The 23409-nt window shown below is 44.2% G+C and overlaps 1 long non-coding RNA gene across 1 annotated transcript; it reads right to left on the bottom strand.

The window, feature by feature from the left end:
* Positions 1 to 5094: 5094 nt before the first annotated feature.
* Positions 5095 to 13117, bottom strand: LOC129865080 (uncharacterized). Its single transcript, XR_008761313.1, has 3 exons — positions 12695 to 13117; positions 12417 to 12562; positions 5095 to 8676 (listed from the first exon to the last, which is right to left on the bottom strand). It is a non-coding gene; the product is annotated as an uncharacterized LOC129865080 (long non-coding RNA).
* Between the last annotated feature and the right edge of the window lie 10292 nt (positions 13118 to 23409).

Genomic DNA, 23409 nt, shown 5'->3' with positions numbered 1-23409 from the left:
CTCTCTTTCTCAGAACAGAGCACATCTCCAGGGCTGTCAGACAGGGTTGTGAGGTTAAGGGAGGTTGGCGCAGCAGAGCAGGAGCAGAGCAGGCTGACTGTCAATGCTGTTGACAGCAAGACGGACGAACCAATGCTTGAGGGAGCAACAGGCCCACTTTCCCTGTTTTATTAACACACTGTCCTGTCAGGCATGGATGTCTCCCAAATGCATACTAACCCTTCTTCATCATCCTTCATGACGTGCTATCATCCACCTTCATTTCTTAAGACATCAGTATACACTCATACACATCCTATCATAAACACCCTACTCCTCCCCCCTCCCCCCTCCATCTTCCTCTAAACCCAAACAGTACGCTTTCCCCCCCGTTCAGGCCTCAGAATCCATATATGAGAAGTTATTGGGCCAGGCCGGCTGGAGGTAGCACATTCATTTCTCACCACTCTGTGCCTCGGGGGAGAGTCGGTGATCCCAGTCAACATTAACATCAGCTTTCTGGAGCAGGGCCTCCATTAAGAACCAGCTGCATGGGAAAAGCCCATCACTGCGCTAAGGCGAGCAGCAGAGCTAGAGAGAACACACGAGGGGAGGGAGGGAGATGGAGACAGACAGGAAATATGAGGCGACTGTGGGGAGAGGAGAGGGAGAATAATGAACAGAAACAGAAGGAGGTCAGGTTGGGATGGAAAGGAGAACAACTGAACCAATAAATCACAAGTTAATAGATAATTGGAAAGACGCCCCCTTGGGATCTCTTTCCAGAGCCACGAGACTACACAGCTTAATTCTCAATTAACTCAGTCTAAGAATCCGGTTCCTTCTGGATTAATTCCAAGGTATGTGATGCCTGATGTGATGGCAGACATAATGATTCTATCCAGCCTGTTTAACATATTTTTGCTTACAGGTTCATACCGCCAACCGGGGAGTCACTGTCAACATACTGGGAGACAGGAGGCCATATTGGTTTGGATCTATGGAGACGTATTCCAAATGAATCAGGCATAAATCAACTAGGAAGGCTGAAGTAGTGGTACTACTCTGGAGACCTTTCCATCATAGCCAATACGTGGTTGAGTTTGATCCTCCAAGTCTAAGCCACTGGCATCCTGTTCACACAGGTTAAAATGTTAGTCATTGTTTGCATGTTTGCATGTTTTATTTTCTCATTCATGTCACCTAGACTTAATGCTCTCTCCTGACACTAGTGAGTTTAAGTGCAGTTCATCATTCCACTGCCCAAAACTGTGAAAGCTGTCACGCCTCCAGACTTTAGTCAATAGGCAAGACCATGGTGAGTCACCACTGGCTCGCAGAAATGTTCTCTCACCATGCACATAATAATGAGAAGGACCTGAGTGACCTTAAAGGCAAAATGAGGCAGTTGGGTCAACAGCACCACTCAGCCAACACCAGCCAATTTAGAACCAACGTCTGTGGAGTAAAGATGATATTTACATTGAATGCACATACATTTAGTCTACTACATCAACAGTGTTTGTCTGATGGAATAAAGCAGAGCAGATTTCTCATGCAACTTTTTTCGGCATATATTCATCTTTATACAAGCCTATTGTTATATATCCAAAGACATTCTGTTATTTACAGAAGAAAGTAGTTACTCTTTGGCAACCAATCCCTCCCTTTGCAGCCTGCTGTTTATACTCACAACAGGACTTGATTGTTAAAATGAGCTGCAGACTTTTCTCTAATGAAAGCCAGGGGTATTTAAGGATGGGGACTGACTAGTAAAAACAGCGAAAAAATGATTTCAAAAAAGGACATTGGATTTTGTCTGTACCTACCGCCACCTCAGTACGTAGGCCAATACGTTTACAGACACACTCATCACACGGCATCTGGTCTGATATATCTATGGCCAGGTGACTAATGAGATAGACCAATAGGACAACACCTAAATACCTTCCACCTCCACGTTCACGGAACACGTTGAAGCAGAGAGAACATTGTCTCCTGCATTCTAAAAGCTCCCAATGAATCAGGCATGAATTGCCTCTGAGCTGAAGCCCCTCTGATTTTGTCCTGGAATTCTTTTTTTATCGCTCGCTTGCCTGTTCATTGTTCTCTACTCGTCTTTGTTCCACCTGGTCTGACAAGCCCAGAGTTTTTCTCTGGTTGTGCTTCTTGTTCTTTTTCTTCAGCGTCCTGACTCCTTTCTTGGATGGTTTCTGGAGAGGCCTATCAGAGGGTGTGAATTCAGAGAATCTATCCCCCGAGTGTGTTTGTGTTACACTGACACACTGTATTCTCTGGGCTCCCTCGGCAACCCTGTCTCTGTCAACTCAAGTAACAGCATATCAGACAGGCCGTTCAGTTTGACACGGCTAACTGACTCAACGGGGAGTCTAAAGATAACAACGGAAATAATAAATCCTTTCATAAACCCACAGAACTTCCATATAAATATCACATCGAATCAGCGGGGGGAAGGCATGCACAGTTCCTAAAACGCACACAAATGGCTTAAATACACTCTTTCTCCGTGGCATTTATTCCAAATGTCAATTCAGCCACCTGGAAAGAGTTTTGTCCACAATGGTATCTTCAAGAATGTCAGGTCTAGCCATGGACCTGTGTGCAGCAGGTCTATAGGCCAAATGGCTGGTAGTTTCTCTCACTGACAGCCTGAGGTTGAGAAAGTTAGCTAGATATCTAGGTATTGGATGATCCGGACATGTTGTGCTTATGGCTTATGGAAATGTCTCTGAAATATCATATGTCTGGAGTCGTCCTGGTCTTGTTTTGATAGTGGAAGTATGTCATTACCCTGTTTCCTCTTTGTCCCAGTCGCTCTTCCTCCTTGGGATATATCTACATCCTCTAGTGATTTCCCTCCACTGTCCCCCTGGGCACAGCTAGACACACATCTTTGCTCTTTCTGAGAAATAACAAGAAAATAACAGACATCTACGAAATGCCATCCAAGACTAACAAGGCAGTGGTTTTTACAACTGTTATCTGGCCTTTGTCTTGCGTTTACGTATAGTTAGACAGAATGGACAGCTGCAGTAAATCTGACCAGCTGAGCACATAAAAGAACCGGGCTTTACTACACAACATAGTGGAAAAAGAAACAAAAGGTGAGATGAGTTATACCTGAAGCTACAGTATAAACAGGTCTGCACTCACAAATGCACTAGAATAAACTGAGACACCGGTGAATCTGTAACCTCAAATGATCATTGCCTGCATTAGTATTGCTCGGTTTTAACACTTATTCAACATGATCCACCACCATTGGGGTAGGAGCGTTGGGCCAGTAACCGAAAGGTTGCTGGATTGAATCCCATAGCTGACAAAAATAAAAAATGCGGAAAGACACATTTCAATTGAATGCATTCAGTTGTACAACTGACTAGGTATCCCCCTTTCCCTTTCTGCTCCTTAAATTAGCCAGCGTCTTGGACAGGAGCATTTTTCTCTGCTATGATTCCGTCATTATCTCCAGAGCCTGTGTTTAGCTGGTGAGAGCATGTAGGCCTGTACAAAATGGAGCTTTTGTGTGAAGCAGTAGTCTCTCCACTACTCTAATTGAAGTTCAATTTTCGCAGATTGCATTTTTTTTCTCCACTGACACTGGGATGGGAGAAGCACAATTGCTTTGTAAAATTGCATAGGCAATTTACAGACTCGCTTCTTTGACACATTCTGCAGTTCTGAACATTCACAAAAAAAGAGATAGTATTTATGTTGCAAGAGGCTCGCAATAGGACTAAATGGAAAAATGGATTGATGCTGTAATTTCGTGCCAATTCCTTTCAATGGTACGTTTTGGCAGAATCTACTGAACTGAGAATTAAATAAAGCGTTCTAGTTTGACGTGGCATTTAGGGTTCCTTAATGGTCGGAGGACAGGACCAGGGCAAAGGTGACATAGAATTACAGAGGTTTACAATAAGGATTAGTAATTAAGATGTTAAGGCCTTTTAAGAGTACAATTTAATTTAAAGTGTGAGAATGACCTTTAAAACCATGTTAGTCTTTTACATAGGGGCTCAAAACACTTAGTTCTTGAAAGTGAATGGCTGAGGATGGGAAAACAACAGATCCACTAGGACAGGGGAAATGCTGAATTAATTAAAGAAATACACATGATTAACCTATCTGTCACGATCGTCGTGTTGTGGAAGAGAGGAGGACCAAGGCGCAGCGTGATAACAATACATCTTCTATTATTGAAGACGAAAACGAAACGAAGAACACTATACAAACTATACAAACCAATAAAACGACGAACGTGAAGCTATAGAACAAATAGTGCTGACACTAAACACTACACATAGACAATCACTCACGAACTACCTAATGAATATGGCTGCCTAAATATGGTTCCCAATCAGAGATAACGATAGACAGCTGTCTCTAATTGAGAACCAATCTAGGCAACCATAGACATACATACACCTAGACTAGACACTTTAACCAACTAAACCACAGCACCCATAAACATACAAAAACCCATAGACAATACAAAACACATACATCCCCCATGTCACACCCTGACCTAACTAAAATAATAAAGAAAACAAAGATAACTAAGGCCAGGGCGTGACACTATCACCTTGGTAGACATTTCAACCTTTGGGGGAGCCCAGTATCCAGGAGAAAGAGTGCATAATTGTAAGATACATTCTTAGAAAAAAGCATTCCAAAAGAGTTCTTCAGCTGTCCCGATAGGTGAACCCTTTTTGGTTCCAGGTAGAACCGTTTTTGGTTCCAGGCAGAACTCTTTTGGGTTCCATGTAGAGCCCTCTGTGGAAAAGGTTTTACATGGAACCCAAAAGGGTTCTACCTGGAACAAAAAAGGGTTATTCAAAGGGTTCTCCTATGGGGACAGCTGAAGAACTGTTTTAGGTTCTAGATAGCACCTTTTTTTCTAAGTGTGTAGATGAGAAACAGGAAAGAGAGATGATGACGGTGATCCAGGGAATGGTGAATGAAGAGAAAAGGACGGGCATAGGAGTGTGGAGTGTGTGTGTGTGTGTGTGTGTGTGTGTGTGTGTGTGTGTGTGTGTGTGTGTGTGTGTGTGTGTGTGTGTGTGTGTGTGTGTGTGTGTGTGTGTGTGTGTGTGTGTGTGTGTGTGTGTGTGTGTGTGTGTGTGTGTGTGTGTGTGTGTGTGTGTGTGTGTGTGTGTGTGTGTGTGTGTGTGTGTGTGCGTATGTGTGCCAGTGTGCTGTGAGACCATGAGTGTATGTGCGTGTGTATCTGTACGTGCTTCCTGGAGTGTGAATGTCAAATGTTTGAGATGCTATCTTTCTTTCTGACATAACACAGACCTGTTCAGACAGTCTCACTGGTCCTGTTAGTGGCTGTGAATGATTAAAGGCCCAGTCCTGTCAGACTCTGCCTGAAAGAGCTCAAACTCACCAGGACTGTAGGGAGACATTTCTTCAGCCTCGTATCATCGTCCCTCTTCCTGTCTAATTGCTCGTTAGTGTTCATGACCCGAAAGGGGAGAAATTGACATGAGGCTCCCTCACAAACATTCACACAGTCAGCAGCAGCAACAGCAGTAGCACTGTGGTGGAAAACATCCCTCTAGAGTCCAGTATATTCTGTCTGGGTAGAGTTGGTAACAATAACAGCCAGATGAGCCAGGCTGGCTGTATCATTCTCTACCTACTGAGTCTAGGGGGGGGGGTTGGAAAAATAATCCCCCCTTAACACTTTCCTCTCTTGAACTCATTCTCTGTGACCCTCGCCATCAAATGTAACTCCGATAGCCAACCTGTGTGTGAGAGGTCAGAGGGCAGGGAGGGGAAACCATCTCTCCATGTCTTCTGTCTTCCAATCTTCCAATCCCACATCATGGAGGAATTAGATCTGGCTGCAAAATGACAATGTCACTGCTCCGTCATGGTTCCAACGGGAGCGGGGAGTGCTGAATGTTTTATGGAGCCAATAATAATGGAGCTAGAAGCGCAGTCCCGGATTTATCTGGTGCCGAGGCTTAGTGCAATTAAGCACCGGGAATGACAGCCGGAATTATTACTGGATGAGTGGCAGGACTTAGGAACACCTGAGGCTTCCTCAGCTGTGTCTGAGAACCGAAAACAGGCAGAGAAATATCTTGTGATCGATGGTACTACTACTTAGTAGTACTACTATTACTAAGCAGTCTTGGGTCTCTGTTATGGTACAACAAAGGATTCGGCACTGTTTACAGACAGCAGTGGGAAGCTCTTTCTTCCATCTCTAAGCTGTGTCCCAACAATAGCTGATAAGCTAGCTGCTAGCCCAAGGGTAATGCAGTGAACCCTCTTGATTAGAATGGAACAGAGTCACGATGCACCACAAAGACACTGCAACCTTTTAGATGCCTGGCTAATTCAGAGGGAGGAGACCAGGAAAGAGAGTTAGAGAGAGATACAGCGTGGATGATTCATTACAATGATATCAACAGATCTTCAATTTTCTCCGGCCATGATTAAAGCATGTTGACGTTTATTGGGATGAATCTTGTCCTGGAGGGTTACGTTTAAAATCCAACTGTATGACTTTGTGGCTGTGCCAGCTAGTGACTACCCTGCAAAGCTTCCTCCAGTACATAAGCTTTTACATAAGTCATCCCAATAAATGCCAACCTGCATGATTTAATGTATTCAGGTCTCCCCCTGTGGGACACTAAACAGATCACCTAGAACCAATTTTGAAGAGTAATGGCTTCTGATGTATTCTATCAAGCTTTTACACTACAATCATCACTGGGTTCATCTGAGGAAGTGTAATTCACCACCGTATAGACTAGAGAGCCCTGAAATACTAAACAGCAAGCTTGGGTTTTACAACCAACTACCGGGTCACTACATCTCTTCAACATTTTTTTATGAAATATGCTGACACAATGCACAGAAGAAGAACAAAAACACACAACATACCGCTTAGTTCAACGACCTCCAATAGTCTTTGTAGGAAATGCAATGACACTATTTTATTTGATCTATACTTCACAGTGCTAGACAAAGATCTGGGGGAGCATCACTCAGTGCTGTGGAGTTCTTACAGTACAGTCTGTATAAGTTCTGAATCCTTCAACGTCAGATGAATAACCCATCATCTGCTCCAGGTGTAATGACTGCTGTATGACAGCACAAATCAGCTGGATTTTATGCGCTGTGACTGGTTTGATTGTCAGATTTTTTCGATGTTCCTTGAGCTGAATCTCAGGCTTGCGAGAACCCTATTGTTACAGAATATAGGCTACAGAGTTGCATCAGGAAAGCATGCAATGTAAGTTCTTATTTGGACCGGAGATGGGCATGCTGTATCTCAACACATCTCTGTGTTCTGAGTGGTGGTGACTAGCATGGTCAATGTAGCTGCTCAAGAACCCGTCTAGAGAGGACTTCCTTACCGCTCCATTGTGCTGAACACGTTAAGAGCGGAAGGTTTGCACATGCTCTTATTCCATTCTCCCATTTTAGCTTAATTACATCCTCTTCCTTAACAAGCCTCCATCGCTGGTGCCTTAGCTTATCCATACAAAGCAAAAATAACCTTTTAATTGCATAGGAATAAAATTAAAAAGTGTGATTTAACACCAGCAGCTCAGTGTAGATGTGTCAGCCTGCTGTGGTTGTAAGTGTGATAATCAGGCATTCCTTTCAACTGGTGCCATCTCTCAGCTCCACTGATGTGCACCGCACCACTGCTCGATTAGTCCCACCACCGCTCGATTAGTCCCACCACCGCTCGATTAGCCCCACCACCGCTGGGTTAATGCTCTAAAGGCCTATGTCCGTTTAATCAAACACATAACCGACTAAATGTAAACTTTTAAAAAGACACCTTTGCTCCTCACTGCTATATCAAATGCACCCCTGGTGCCAGCCTCGCAAACGTTCCATTAGAGCCTGGGTTCATCTAAAAGTGACCATACCTGATGCGCACATGGTGGGAATGTATAGGCAAAGCTGGAAGTGTATTATGTGTTAAGTGTTAACTTTGCAATTGTATTGAACAAGTGAGTAATTATCATGCCTGTTCTGCTCCCACCCTCAGCGGGGAAACATCTTGATTTCAGGGATACAGTATTTTCAACCTAGCTTCCTTTCCTCCTGAAAACCGGATGTGTGGACCCCGCTCAGGTGTTTATTTTACATCTGCTACCTTTGTTTACTCTGCTCCTAAACAGCTGCTCTATCAAGTGAGGCAGGGAACCTGTGTGACTTCAAGAGCTGTTCAAGTGGCCCCTCTCAAGCAGACACTTGCTGCTCTCCTAACAGACCACAACGCTATCTCTCAAGCAGACACTTGCTGCTCTCCTAACAGACCACAACGCTATCTCTCAAGCAGACACTTGCTGCTCTCCTAACAGACCACAACGCTATCTCTCAAGCAGACACTTGCTGCTCTCCTAACAGACCACAACTCTATAGATGGCTGATATGCAAAACATGAAATCCATTTAGAAAAATGTAAGTAACTAATATGTTCTGGAGCAGTAACAACTTAAAAATCACAATAGGTCATTAATCTTAATTACAATTGTCCACCATACCTGCTGGTGGCATCGGCTCACTGCATGTCATGAAGGGGTGAGGAACTCCAGCTGAGCTACTATACAGTAAACCTCCACTTCCACTGTCAAACAGTCACCATTGTGTTCAGCCCAGGAAGAAGTCTCCGGATGGGGTCAGCTTGGGATGCCCCTATAGAGAAAACACACAAATAGCATCTCACTGAATGGTGACTCTCTCTGCCAAATATAGCCCGTCAATATGTCCCACCTTTAGTGGGATGACATTGAACAAACTCAACATCTATCTCATGGTTGGTGTAAATACATTGGAGAATGAGTGTAAAACAAAAATGAACACTGATAAAAAACGACCCTATAGCTAAAAATGAATAAATCCATAGCCTCCCCCTACACACAAACGCAAATCCCATTCTTCCTCTTTACTCACATTGTTAGTAAGCCAGCATGTCATCCACAGCAGCCAATATGCAGCGTAACATATTCACATTGATACAGCTCTTCAAGTCTATAGAATATAGGTTATGAGCCCTATACAGCGTGTTACCCTAAGGGTTAGTATATGCCTATACAGTACAGTATGAGATAATCATGGTCATAAACCACAACGGCACAGGGAAATGATGCTTACTCTTTAATGGTTGCGTCTCTAATGTGATATCGATAATATATTGTCAGTAATGTACTGACTGTGTCCTCGATGTGTAACCTTAGTAAATCTTTACTGAAGAAGCACATGAAAATACCAGCAAATGCTACCAGAAGTGGTAAAAAAACAGGTCCTTTCCAAAACAACCTCGCTCGGTACAGCTTGCATAAAGTATGATAACCATTTAGAAAATAGCTAGAGTATTTACCTGTGGATAAGTCGACAACGCATCGTATAGATTTCACTGACAGCTTAAAGAATTGTGCCACTTTTTCACACAAATTGCTAGGACTGTGCTGCGTGACCCCTTGACCATGCAGCTTAATACATCTTAAACTGTAAAACATTATACAAGTGTACTGCTGCTCACCCCACCTACGGTGGAGGAGTGAATCAGGAAAAAACAGTCGAGTAAGGTTTTCAGCAATTATATAAGGGCCTTTGTATATTTTCAGAAATGTGACGTTTGTGACAGGGAATATGAGGTACAAAATACCCTCTCAAAAGCTTGCTCACATAATAATGTAGGATACAAATATTCTGATGCAATGGTGTGTGTCTGATCTGCACCATAGCTGTTGCCAAGCACGTCATATTGAAAAACGAAATACACAAAATGTATTCCGGGTCTGTGCTGTACATGGCAGTGCTGTACAAAAAACAAACATATTTTCCTCTGGAAATGGAATTAGGTTACCCGTGCATATTATATTTGCGAAGATAGCGCAAAGGCAATACCAATAACCATTCTGTTAAAGGCTCTACATTGTGAGCACCAGAATGCACCCTATCAGCCAAGCTGTACCAGAACCAAATACACTTTGCAAGAACCAAACCACTACCAACAATTATTCAGTATTCAATTGGTCTAGTGTTGTCTGCCCAGTCTTTATCTCACAAAACCAATTAATTTCAACAATGAATTCAGGGTCACATTGTTCCTAATAATTACCAGTGCACTTACGCACGTAAAAGAGAGAGTGCAGAGTCCGTGCCTTTTTGTTATAAATGATGACCACGTTTTTCAACCTGCACCTGGACCTCAAATGCATCAAGTGCACGAATTAATCAAACACACCAGACACATTAGCAAGAGGTACATTTGCATCCGTCTTCAAAGGATTCGCCCCCTCTCCAATCTGTTAAATGGCCAACGTCATTTAGACTTGGGAGACCAATCAGTAATGCATGCACTGATTCTTCATCTATAATAAAAGTAATATTTTTTTCTCATCACCTGTCAACTCGATCAAAAACAATCATATTTAACAGTTTACAGATGGGACAGTCGAGATAGTGTGTCTTTATCCCGGTCTGATAAATGCATATCCTGATGTGAGTCTATGGGGCTATTTATGAATAGCCAGGCACATTTATTCTCCCGCAGTGTGACCGGAGTTTTATTGGAGATCACAGGGACCCATACATCACATGGAGATGGTAATCGATGCAAAGCACATTTTTCTTTTCCAGCCTCAAAAAGCTTGACACGACTGTGACGTTGTCGTGAGGAATTTCACCAGCTTCCAACGACCTCAAAACACAAAAGCAGTGGCTCATTTCAAAACTTGATTTTGACGCAATTTCGGAAACACATCATGCAACCTAGATAATGAGGCAAGCCCTCTTATTTGATCTGTTGAGAAATCTGGAATCGCTCACAACCTTGTTAATGCTGTCCGTTATACAATCATACAATCTGCTAATATGTGTCAACATGCACCAGCCATATCCAAACTCATCCTTCGGGGTTGCTCGCGCAGTGCCAAGCGCGCTTTTACGCGCACATTCAGTGAGACATGCAGCTTCATCACAGTCGAACAAACCCTGTTGTTTGTCACTAAATCGAAACTCTTCTCTCAACACCACTGCAAAACAACCACGAGTAAACTCATTGCGCATTGGGTGAAATAATTGAAGATCCTCTCTTTAACATATTCCAGCACGTATGTTCATGCAGCGTGCTGTGCATTTATCGTTATGATGGTGGGGTGCATAAATTAATGGAGGCTGGCGACGAAATCGACAAACCATTCCCTGTCTTCCTTTGTGGGGTAGGGGACACAGCAATAGCATTCTGTCCCCACTGGATGGACAGAGTCGTATTTGCACGAGGTATGAAGGTCTCCAAATCAAGGACATCAAGTCCAAATCATGCGTCAACTTCCGGATGCTTCATACTTCACAGCAAAATGACTACGATTATTCTATATTTTTATTTAAACACAAATATACAAAACACAAATCAACGGTATATTTAAATGGTATACTCTCTTTGTGTCGCACAATAGAATAACATCTTAACGCAATACAGTTGTGGTAGCCCATAGCCCAAGCGGAAAATTCGATTGTTGAACTTGCTTTGAAAAACAATTTGCCAACTCTCACGAAATGCTTGCTGTTATGCTGGAGAGATGCTTGGCACGGGGATGCGCAATACCATTCCCATAGAGAAAGGAACCGTTCCATTGATGGATCGGCAACAGACATGCAAATGGTGGAAAATGTAATATTCCCTTTATAATCATTGTAATTATTAAGACAACTAATTAAATATTATTATCGTAACATTGTATAACACCGTTGTATATATCGTTTCATTTATGTTGGATGCAGAAACAATCCACTGAAAATAAGATATGGATCATATGAGAATTAAATCCTTTTTACTTTTCCAAAATAAAAGAGAATCATTCCAATATTGACGACAACAGCAGGTAATAGAAAGCAATCTCCATAGCACCATGATCATTTATTTATTTGCTAAGCTGAATTTCATTGCGCAATGTGACAATTCCATTCCGCATCATGGCATGGCATAATATACAGATACCTATGTCTAAAGCGCAAACCATCTCCACTCCCATGTCACTGATAAACACGTTTATTACATCCTCCGATAGGAAATATGACTCCTTACTGATATGTTCTATTGTATAGCATTTGGTTGATTCAGTATAATGTAGTGAATGCCCAAGAAAGACATTCATATACCATAGGTCAAGTCGAACCTTGCTTGTTGCGCACAAAGTTCTGTCAGTATCCTGCCACATCTGATGTTGTTACATTATACACGTATCCCAAGTAGATTCATATAAAAACAATCAAATGTATAGGCTACTATAAAGATTGCACGATTACATTACACGCGAATGTTATGCGCCCGTACACTGACTGAGCGAATTTTTATCTTGCGCAATTCTCTCCGTTCTCCAACCAAACATTCTTAAGATTTGCGTGACCTATGTTGTTGAGTTAATTACCTGCTCTCAGGCTTTTCTGCTACTCGTGCAGCGGGTTTCCTTCGTCCGGTGCTCTCTGGAAGTTAGTTGGTCCGCTTCATCACACGGCTGCACGTCTGAGGACATGCTTGTAGAGTAAAGCTGGGGAGGCAAAGCTGGCTTCTTGGCTGGAGAAAGTGGCGAGGGAGGAGAGCGTGTATGTGAGAGACAGAGAGAGAGAGAGTTGGAGAGTTAGAGGGGGGCGGTGCAGAGTGCAGAATTTCTTAGAATATTTGTTGCTGGTGAAATCCCCTGCGTACCTGTCTTGCTTTTTGACGAACAAAACCGGCGGTGATGTTATACACTGATTGTATGCAGAGTTGCAAACTGCGTGATAATTATATTGTATACTATACAAATTATACATGTCCTATCATGGTTGCATTGTTTGTGCTCTGAATGTGCCTAAACTTGATTTGCATTACTTGTGAAATGTCGTCTGGGTAGCCAAGGCCGTTTGTTTGAGCGGATTGCGTTGATGCCTTTCAGCACCATGGAGAGCGCACACGACGCGTGAGCAAGAAAACTGGGGGAGAAAGTCAAGAAGAAGGTAAAGCTGCTGGTTGATCGTCTTCAAAACAGACCTCTGCAGAGGAGGATTAAAAGGAGTTTAGCCATTTTACGTACGGTCAGTACGTGCTGAACTGCACAGCACTCTCAGTGATATGAGATTTGGTCAGCCGCTGGTTAAAACGACTTAACCTACCCCAGAACAAAGCCTCCTCATGCTGAATGAGCGCAGCATTGACTGCGCACAGAGGCGTCATGATCACAGGGAGCACATGGGCGCCCTCAGATGTGTCCTGTTTCATTTTTGATTTGTTGTTGTTTCTTTGTATTGCTACTAGCCACCTAGCAATGTTGATGGCTTACAGGCTATCAATCAAGTTAGAGTAGCTAGCTTGTCTAACTATCTTAGCTGGCCTGCCTGCTGGCAAGGTCGGTAGACTTTAGAAAAGCAAGCAATTACTAAATGTACTGAATAAGACTCACATTCCTTTCAATCTTTTACCCAGATCTTAGCAGAGATGCAGATAAGCATATTTAGTTTGTTTAAAAAAAGAACCACCAGTCAGGAGGATGCAGACAGCTCACGAGGTATGGACACATTTTGACATATAATTAAGCATAATGATTATGTCTCTAGATTGCAGGAAAAGGCTGTTTCTCCAACCACCACCCAACCACCCTCATGTACAGTGCATTCAGATTGTATTCAGACCCCTTGAATTGTTGCACATTTTGATATGTTACAGCCTTATTCTAAAATGTCTTAAATTGTTTTTTCCCCCTCATGAATCTACACACAATACGCCATAATGACAAAGCAAAAACTGTTTTTTAGAAGTATCCAGACCCTTTACTCAGTACTTTGTTGAAGCACCTTTGGCAGCGATTACAGCCTCGAGTCTTCTTGGGTATGACGCTACAAGCTTAGCACACCTTTATTTGGGGAGTTTCTCCCATTCTTCTCAACAGATCCTTTCAAGCCCTGACAGCTTGGATGAGGAACGTTGCTGCACAGATATTTTCAGGTCTCTCCAGAGATGTTAGATCGGGTTCAAGTCCAGGCTCTGGCTGGGCCACTGAAAGACATTCAGAGACTTGCCACTCATGCGTTGTCTTGGCTGTGTGCTTAGGGTCGTTGTCCTGTTGGAAGGTAAACCTTTGTCCCAGTCTGAGGTCCTGAGCGCTCTCAAGCAGGTTTTCATCAAGGATCTCTCTGTACTTTGCTCCATTCATCTTTGCCTCGATCCTGACTAGTCTCCTAGTCCCTGCCGCTGAAAACATATCCACAGCATGATGCTGCCACCAATATGCTTCCCCGTAGGGATGGTGCCAGGTTTCCTCCAGACGTGACGCTTGGCATTGAGGCAAAAAACAATCTTGGTTTCATCAGACCAGAGAATCTTGTTTCTCATGGTCTGTGTGTTTAGGTTCCTTTTGGAAATTCCATGCGGGCTGTCATGTGCCTTTTACTGAGGAGTGGCTTCCGTCTGGCCACTCTACCATAAAGGCCTGATTGGTGGAGTGCTGCAGAGATGGTTGTCCTTCTGGAAGGGTCTCCCATCTCCACAGAGGAACTCTAGAGCTCTGTCAGAGTGACCATTGGGTTCTTGGTCACCTCCCTGACTAAGGCCCTTTTGGTACCCTTCCCCAGATCTTTACCTTGACACAATCCTGTCTCGGAGCTCTGCGGACAATTCCTTCGACTTCATGGCTTTGTTTTTGCTCTGACATGCACTGTGGGATCTTATATTGACAGGTGTACTGTATGCCTTCCCAAATCATGTCCAATCAATTGACTTTACCACAGGTGGACTCCAATCAAGTTGTAGAAACATCTCAAGGATGATCAATGGAAACAAGATGCACCTGAGCTCAATTTCAAGTCTCATAGCAAAGGGTAGTTCTGTTTTTTTATTTGTAATACGTTTTCAAACATTTCTAAAAACCTCTTTTCGATTTGTCATTATGGGGTATTGTGTGTAGATTGATGAGGGATATTTAAAAAAAAAATTTTTTTTTTAGAATAAGGCTGTAATGTAACAAAATGTGGAAAAGGGGAAGGGGTCTGAAAACTTTCCAAGGCACTGTACTTTGTGCCCCCTCAGATTTTTGTGGTGCATAATGACCCTGACTGCTCATGCACCCATCTCCCCCACAGGGCGGGCAAGATAATGGCTACCGAGCAGCATCCGGCCTTTGTTTACATGTATAGCCCATCACACAGACACATACTTTACAGTATTATCTCCCTATCCCACCATGTCAACCTGTAAATTCTTATTGGCTCTTGTTCCAACACAAGGCACGGTCCAAATGATTGTTTGTCATGGCCTCATACATGTAGCCTACAGGCCTCTTGAGATGTAGATCTCTTGTTGTTTCAATTCATTGTGAAGCTGATGGGATCTTTTTATTATGAGACAATGATCTAAGCAACGTCTGGAAATAATTATTTTCTACGATTAGCTCTTGTATAACAGGGATGTTATGATTCGCAAGCTCTCAGTGTGTTTGTCTGTTTTTTTCCCACATGATATTGTTCATTATTATTCCCATTCACTTCCTTTCACATGGCTTGGCATTGGTTATTCTGGGGATCATTCCAAAGCAAACAGTGCAGTTGAAACATTTGGGCTCGGAATGTTCTACTGACATCTACTGGGGAAGTCTCTCTGAGTCCTGCTGTGTGTGCTCCTCCCAACACACAACACCTCTATATCAGCTGTGTTAAAAAAATGATAGAGAACATTGTATATAGGAGTATACCATATCACAACCCTATGGAGACATTTTGATGCAAGCGACATACATTGTAGACATTGACTGTCTTCAAGTCCTGTAAAAGATTGACAGACAGACAGGGAATTTGAAAAGCAGCCCAGTGTAAGGGGTGCGTAACTGGTGGCAGGGAAGACAGACGCAGGAGAGCAGAACTAGGCAGTAGCCGGAGAAGTTTAATTCCAAAACCAACGGCATCAAGAAATTAACAACTTGGGTACAAAACCCGACGCGTACCAGTCAACATGTGCACAAGCACTTACAAACAAACCATACCACACAAAGACATGAGGGGAACAGAGGGTTAAATACACAACACGTAATGAGGGAATGAAAACCAGGTGTGTGGGAAAACAAGACAAAACAAATGGAAGATGAAAAATGGATCGGCGATGGCTAGAAGACCGGTGACGTTGACCGCCGAACACCGCCCGAACAAGGAGAGGAACCGACTTCGGCAGAAGTCGTGACACCCAGTGTCATAAACAGACCCACCTGCCCCCAAACTGCCTCTTTCCAGCTCTCCTTTGTCTTCAACTTGACAAAGCCATTACTCCAAGAAAAGCAATTTTCAGTTTAAGCCATTATTGTTAGACTATTGCTAGTTGCCAAATTGGGAAAGGGGTTAGTAGACACTGTATGGATAGAAGAAGTTCTAACTGTAGCTTTCAATTAAGACAGTGGACTGTAATGGTGTTTTGGATTTTGCAAAATATACTCCTGCATTAAATAAGAATTCTGCCTTACCGTGTAGCAAAGTAGCGGTTGTTAAATTGGCTAGCAGTAAGTGGATGGAATGCCTACATATAATCTACTTTACATAATGTGAAGTAGAGGGGGGTCTGTGAGGAAAAGAAACATGTACCGGATAAAGCCATGGAGGTCAGTTGTTTTCTGGAGATGTGAAGTGACAAGTTTATATTTTCATCATAAGTGCAATTGTCAGCATTAAGCATCTCCCAACACTGTAAATTAGGAAGACAAACAAAAAGCTGCTGTTAATGCTTTTGTTAATGGGAGATGTGTTATTAGTCAAGTCTGACAAGAACCAGGAAACATAGGACAACAGTCTGATGCATATGCGCGCACACACACACACACACACACACACACACACACACACACACACACACACACACACACACACACACACACACACACACACACACACACACACACACACACACACACACACACACACACACACACACACACACACACACACACACACACACACACACACACACACACACACACACACACATATTAAAAGAGGAGAGGATGATCAAGAGCAGCATATTGAAGTGGCACACTAGAGACAGCTAAAGGTTGGCCTCAATTAGAGGGCAGATGGAGAGAGAGTATCTTCTGTTAATGGACTGTCTTTCATCGAATTAAGATGTGTTAAAGACCCACACGTGAACCAAAAGATTCATTAACTTCTTATGGCTGCATACCGGGATCGATATGACAGCAGCCAGATAAAGTGCAGGGCGCCAAATTCAAACAACAGAAATCTCACAATTAAAATTCCTCAAACATACGTGTGTCCTATATAATTTAAAGGTAATCTTGTTGTTAATCCCACCAAGTGTCCGATTTCAAATATGCTTTTCAGCGAAAACACTACAAACGATTATGTTAGGTCACCATCAAACCACAATAAGCACAGCCATTTTTCAGTGAAAGATAGCAGTCAGAAAAAGCAGAAATAGAGATAAAATAAATCACTAACCTTTGATTATCTTCATCAGATGACACTCATAGGACTTCATGTTACTGTTACGGCTGTCCTCGCTGACAGAAAGTGTGGACCAAAACGCAGAGTGGTTAGTGTTCATTCTTTTAATGAAGGTCAACAAAACAATTCAAAATACAAAAACAACCAACGTGACAAAACCGAAACCGTCCTGTGTGGCAACAAAACCTCCACAGGAACAAACACCCACAAAACACAAGTGAAACCCAGGCTGCCTTAGTATGATTCTCAATCAGGGACAACGATAGACACCTGTCTCTGATTGAGAATCATACCAGGCCGAACACCAAAATCCCAACATAGAAATAGAAAACATAGACTGCCCACCCAAAACTCACGCCCTGACCAATAAACACAAACAAAACAAGAGAAAACAGGTCAGGAACGTGACATAACCCCCCCCTTAAGGTGCGAACTCCGGGCGCACCAGCACAAAGTCTAGGGGAGGGTCTGGGTGGGCATCTGACCACGGTGGTGGCTCAGGCTCTGGGCGAGGTCCCCACCCCACCATAGTCACTCCCCGCTTCCGTATCCCCCTCCCAATGACCACCCTCCAACTAAACCCACCTAAATGAAGGGGCAGCATCGGGATAAGGGGCAGCACCGGGATAAGGGGCAGCACCGGGATAAGGGACGGCAGCTCCGGGCTGAGGGACGGCAGCTCCGGGCTGAGGGACTCTGGCAGGTCCTGGCTGAGGGACTCTGGCAGGTCCTGGCTGAGGGACTCTGGCAGGTCCTGGCTGAGGGACTCTGGCAGGTCCTGGCTGAGGGACTCTGGCAGGTCCTGGCTGAGGGACTCTGGCAGGTCCTGGCTGAGGGACTCTGGCAGGTCCTGGCTGGACGGCTCTGGCAGATCCTGGCTGGACGGCTCTGGCTGGTCCTGGCTGGACGGCTCTGGCTGATCCTGGCTGGACGGCTCTGGCTGATCCTGGCTGGACGGCTCTGGCTGGTCCTGGCTGGACGGCTCTGGCTGGTCCTGGCTGGACGGCTCTGGCTGGTCCTGGCTGGACGGCTCTGGCTGGTCCTGGCTGGACGGCACTGGCTGGTCCTGGCTGGGTGGCACTGGCTGGTCCTGGCTGGACGGCTCTGAAGGCTCGGGACAGACGGGCAGCGCTGGGCAGGCAGACAGTTCAGACCACGCTGGGCAGGCAGGCAGTTCAGACAGCGCTGGGAAGGCAGACAGTTCGGGCAGCGCTGAGCAGGCAAGCAGCGCAGGCGGCGTTGGGCAGACGGCCGACTCTAACCTGCTGAGGCGCACAGTAGGCCTGGTGCGTGGTGCCGGAACTGGAGGCACTGGGCTGGAGACATGCACCACAGGGAGAGTGCGTGGAGGAGGAACAGGGCTCTGGAAACGCACTGGAAGCCTGGTGCATGGTGTCGGCACTGATGGTACTGGGCTGGGGTGGGAAGGTGGCGCCGGATCTACCGGACCGTGAAGGAGGACACGCGCTCTTGAGCACCGAGCCTCCCCAACCTTACCAGGTTGAATGGTCCCCGTAGCCCTGCCAGTGCGGCGAGGTGGAATAGCCCGCACTGGGCTATGCAGGCGAACCGGGGACACCACCTGTAAGGCTGGTGCCATGTACGCCGGCCCGAGGAGACGTACTGGAGGCCAGATATGTTGGGCCGGCTTCATGGCACCCGGCTCGATGCCCAACCTAGCCCTACCAGTGCGGCAAGGTGGAATAGCCCGCACTGGGCTAAGCACGCGTACTGGGGACACCGTGCGCTCCACCGCATAACACGGTGTCTGACCAGTACGACGCCCTCTCACTCCACGGTAAGCCCGGGGAGTTAGCCCAGGTATCCAACCCGGCTTCGCCACACTCCCTTCTAGCCCCCCCCCCCAAGAAATTTTTGGGTGGGCCTCTCGGGCTTCCGTGCTAGCCGCGTACCCTCATACCTTCGGTTCCTCTCTCCGGTTGCCTCTGCTCTCCTCGCTGCCTCCAGCTGTTCCCATGGGAGGCGATCCTTTCCAGCCAGGATCTCCTCCCATGTCTAGCAACCCTTGCCGTTCAAGACGTCTTCCCATGTCCATTCCTCTGTCTGTCTCTGCTGCTGTCGCTGCCCTTCTCCACTCCGCTTGGTCCTCTTGTGGTGGGTGTTTCTGTTACGGCTGTCCTCGCTGACAGAAAGTGTGGACCAAAACGCAGAGTGGTTAGTGTTCATTCTTTTAATGAAGGTCAACAAAACAATTCAAAATACAAAAACAACCAACGTGATAAAACCGAAACCGTCCTGTGTGGCAACAAAACCTCCACAGGAACAAACACCCACAAAACACAAGTGAAACCCAGGCTGCCTTAGTATGATTCTCAATCAGGGACAACGATAGACACCTGTCTCTGATTGAGAATCCTACCAGGCCGAACACCAAAATCCCAACATAGAAATAGAAAACATAGACTGCCCACCCAAAACTCACGCCCTGACCAATAAACACAAACAAAACAAGAGAAAACAGGTCAGGAACGTGACAGTTACACAATACATGCATGTTTTGTTTGATAAAGTTCATATTTATAACAAAAAATCTGAGTTTACATTGGCGCGTTACATTCACTAGTTCCAAAAACATCAAGTGATTTTGCATAGCCACATCGTTTCAACAGAAATACTCATCATAAATGTAGATGATAATACAAGTTATACACATGGAATTATAGATATACCTCTCCTTAATGCAACCGCTGTGTCAGATTTCAAAAAAACTTTATGGAAAAAGCAAATCATGCAATAATCTGAGACGGAGCTCAGAACAATAGTCAAATTAGCCGCCATGTTGGGGTCAACAGAAACCAGAAAATACATGATAAATGTTTCCTTACCTTTGATGAACTTCATCAGAATGCAGTCCTAGGAATCCCAGGTCCACAATAAATGCATGATTTGTTCGATAATGTCCGTTATTTATGTCCAATTAGCTACTTTGGTTAGCGCGTTTGGTAAACAATTCAAAAGTCACAAAGCGCGTCCTCTATAACGTGACAAAATGTCCAAAAGTTCCATAACAGTCAGTAGAAACATGTCAAACAATGTACTGAATCAATCTTTAGAATGTTGTTATTATTAACATACATCTTGAATAATGTTCCAACCGGAGAATTAGATTGACTTCAGATGAGCGGTGGAACGGAGGTCCTCCTCGTGTGAATCCGCATGTGAAAGCATGGTCAGCTCGTGGCAGTGATTACTCATTCCTGTCTCCTTCGGCCCCCTTCACATTAGAGTCATCAGACAAAGTTCTATTGACCTACAAGTGAAAACTCATCAATATCTCGCTGTAATTTCAATGAGAGCTTGGTTGAAAATCTGCCACCTCAGAAAAAATTCAAACAGGAAGTGGAACTTCTCAGGTTTTTGCCTGCCATATGAGTTCTACATAATTCAAACAGTTTTAGAAACTTCAGAGTGTTTTCCATCCAATACTAATAACAATATGCATATATTAGCAACTGGGACTGAGGAGCAGACAGTTTACTATGGGCACCCCTGTGCACCTTTCATCCAAGCTACTCAATACTGCCCCTGCAGCCATAAGAAGTTAAGGGGCTATTCTTCCACTATGTATGTATTCAGAGCCATACGTTCTCAAGCACGGTGTTACAAAATACAGAAGATCTTTCTTCCTTCAGTCCAGTCCAGTGTAATAACCCAGTAATGCTCTTCTCTCCCAGGAGCAGGCCTTGAGGAGGTGGAGTACAGTGGGGAGTCTCAATGGAACCCTAGAGCCCTGTCTGCAGCCGTGTCCTGATTGACATCAGGATATCAATATGGCCCTCTTCAAATACTCGTGTTCAAGTGCTCCCCTGGTTGACACAGTGTGTTGGAGTTACTGGACACTCATTAATCCTGGAGCTATCAGAGGATCTTAATTTGGCCTATATTGTGACATCAAAATAATCCTGCAGCAACAGGATTGTAACTTTTAGTCTATAACGTTGCTTGATCGGTGGTTAGGCTATTAGCTAGTCAAAAGTAGGATACATGAAAAGTACAATACTGTTAATATAACTGTGTGTTAGTGTGGGTTTTCAGCAAATTTATTTAAATCAGGAAGCTCATCTGCATAGGGGTGCAGGAAAAGTGAGTCCCGAATTCCTTTGGGGAAGGATAGTAACATATGTTTACCCTTTTCCCTGCTCCAGTATCAATATATATCCTCCAGTGAATGTAGCCATTTGACCCAGCCTAGTGCCAAAACACCTATTTCTACTTTTCAACGGATCATCCCGACCTTGACCTGCTAAAGCAGGTGTGATAACCATACACACACTGTGGACCATCGGGGGCAGGGTCCACAGGGGTAAAGAGCACTACAATATTGTTGGGCAGTGCATCCTTGAGAGTACACATGATATTATGGCACTATCATATCTTTTTACATGAACCTCTTGCATCAACAATACATTGTAAAGTACGTATCCCCTCAGTGAGCCCCTGAACCAGAATCCTCAGGGTGTGGTGTTACAACAGATACATGAGTATGGAGCAGTTTGTCTTATTCAGGCCTGACAAGTCAATGACAAATTGGGCTGCTCTGAATCCAACTGGGACCCTGGCGACGAGAGGTGTGAAGGGAGAAAGGGGGAGAGAGTGAAACACTACATCTCACAAAATATGCACAAATCAATGAAGAGGCAGGTGGAAGACATTTAGATGGAAGCCAGGGACAAGCAGCTGACACAATTTGTTCCGTTACTCATTGATTTTACCCACCAGTGAAAAGGAAGGACATTTGTTTTGGTTTATCACCAAATCAAACATGTAATATAACATAGTTAAGTGCAAAATATCACATAAAGCGAAGGGGGTGAGATGTTGAAATGATTCACTCAATTTCATTGGTTATACAGCTCTTGCTGCCTGAAGCATGACCAATCACATTTCTCGAACTCTCCGGCCAGCTAATTAGCACTCTGCTGAACAGCGCTTGTTGACACATGGGGCCTGACTATCATGCAATTACAACACATATTAGCATGAACGTGTTGCTGTTGCAATTTCTTCAGAAATAAGCTGCAATGTTCTTTAGTTCCAGCATTCCCTAATGGTCTCACTCAGATTTCTGACTGGTGTGTTACAGTAATGAATGTATGTAATGTTTTGTTAGCATCAGCCCATAATAGGTGAGTTTTGGTGTCAGTCAGGTGACCTGGTAGCCACTCTTTGCACTATGTTTGGCCCCATTAACACGCTCTCAGCTTCAGTACTATGACATGCCTATAGTGTCTTGTATAGTGTGTTTACAGTAAATAATACAGTAAATATTCATATCATACAGCTGTCATCCTACGGTATATGTTTTAGACAACGCGGTCTGGTTAAGTATCTGTGTTCGACAGTATGTTCCAAACCTCGGCATCTCTATCTTCATGGCTCTTTTTGTTGTCTTGTTGGCCATTTTGTAGAGGTGTCCGTCCATCTTCCATATTTCCAGTTTCCACCTTAAAGTCTTGATTGATTTGATGTCAATCAGTGAATCACTCCCGTCGCATAGTGAGGAAACCAGCGGCAGACAGGGCTGACATCAAGCTTAGGGTTCATTATCTTCCATTCACCATCTCTGTTTCAGTCTTCAATGTCCCTAAATTAGCTTATTAGCAATTCTTTAGATTGAGGGCTGGTTTATAGCATCTTAATTGAGAGTAATTAATTGAAGTGATAGCGATGGTAGGTTGGACAAAGCACTGAAATCTGCCCAAGTAGATGAACCATGAATCTGTCGCTAACGGTGACCGCTCAGGAAAGAAGACCTCAAATCGTTATTCTGTTGTTTGAGACTGCGAGAGGACAGGAAGATCTACATATCTGGAACATATCACTGTTTGCCAAAGCTGATGTATCGATTATTAAATGGAACGTTTTCGCAATAGAGACCAATGGGTGTCGTCACAAACAGTCGTGCAGTCAGAGATGAATAGAAGA

The sequence above is a fragment of the Salvelinus fontinalis genome, chromosome 11, assembly GCF_029448725.1.
Source record: "Salvelinus fontinalis isolate EN_2023a chromosome 11, ASM2944872v1, whole genome shotgun sequence".
NCBI classification, from domain to species: domain Eukaryota; kingdom Metazoa; phylum Chordata; class Actinopteri; order Salmoniformes; family Salmonidae; genus Salvelinus; species Salvelinus fontinalis.
The sequence above is the reverse complement of the archived record's forward strand: the minus strand, read 5'-3'. Positions and strand labels throughout refer to the sequence as shown.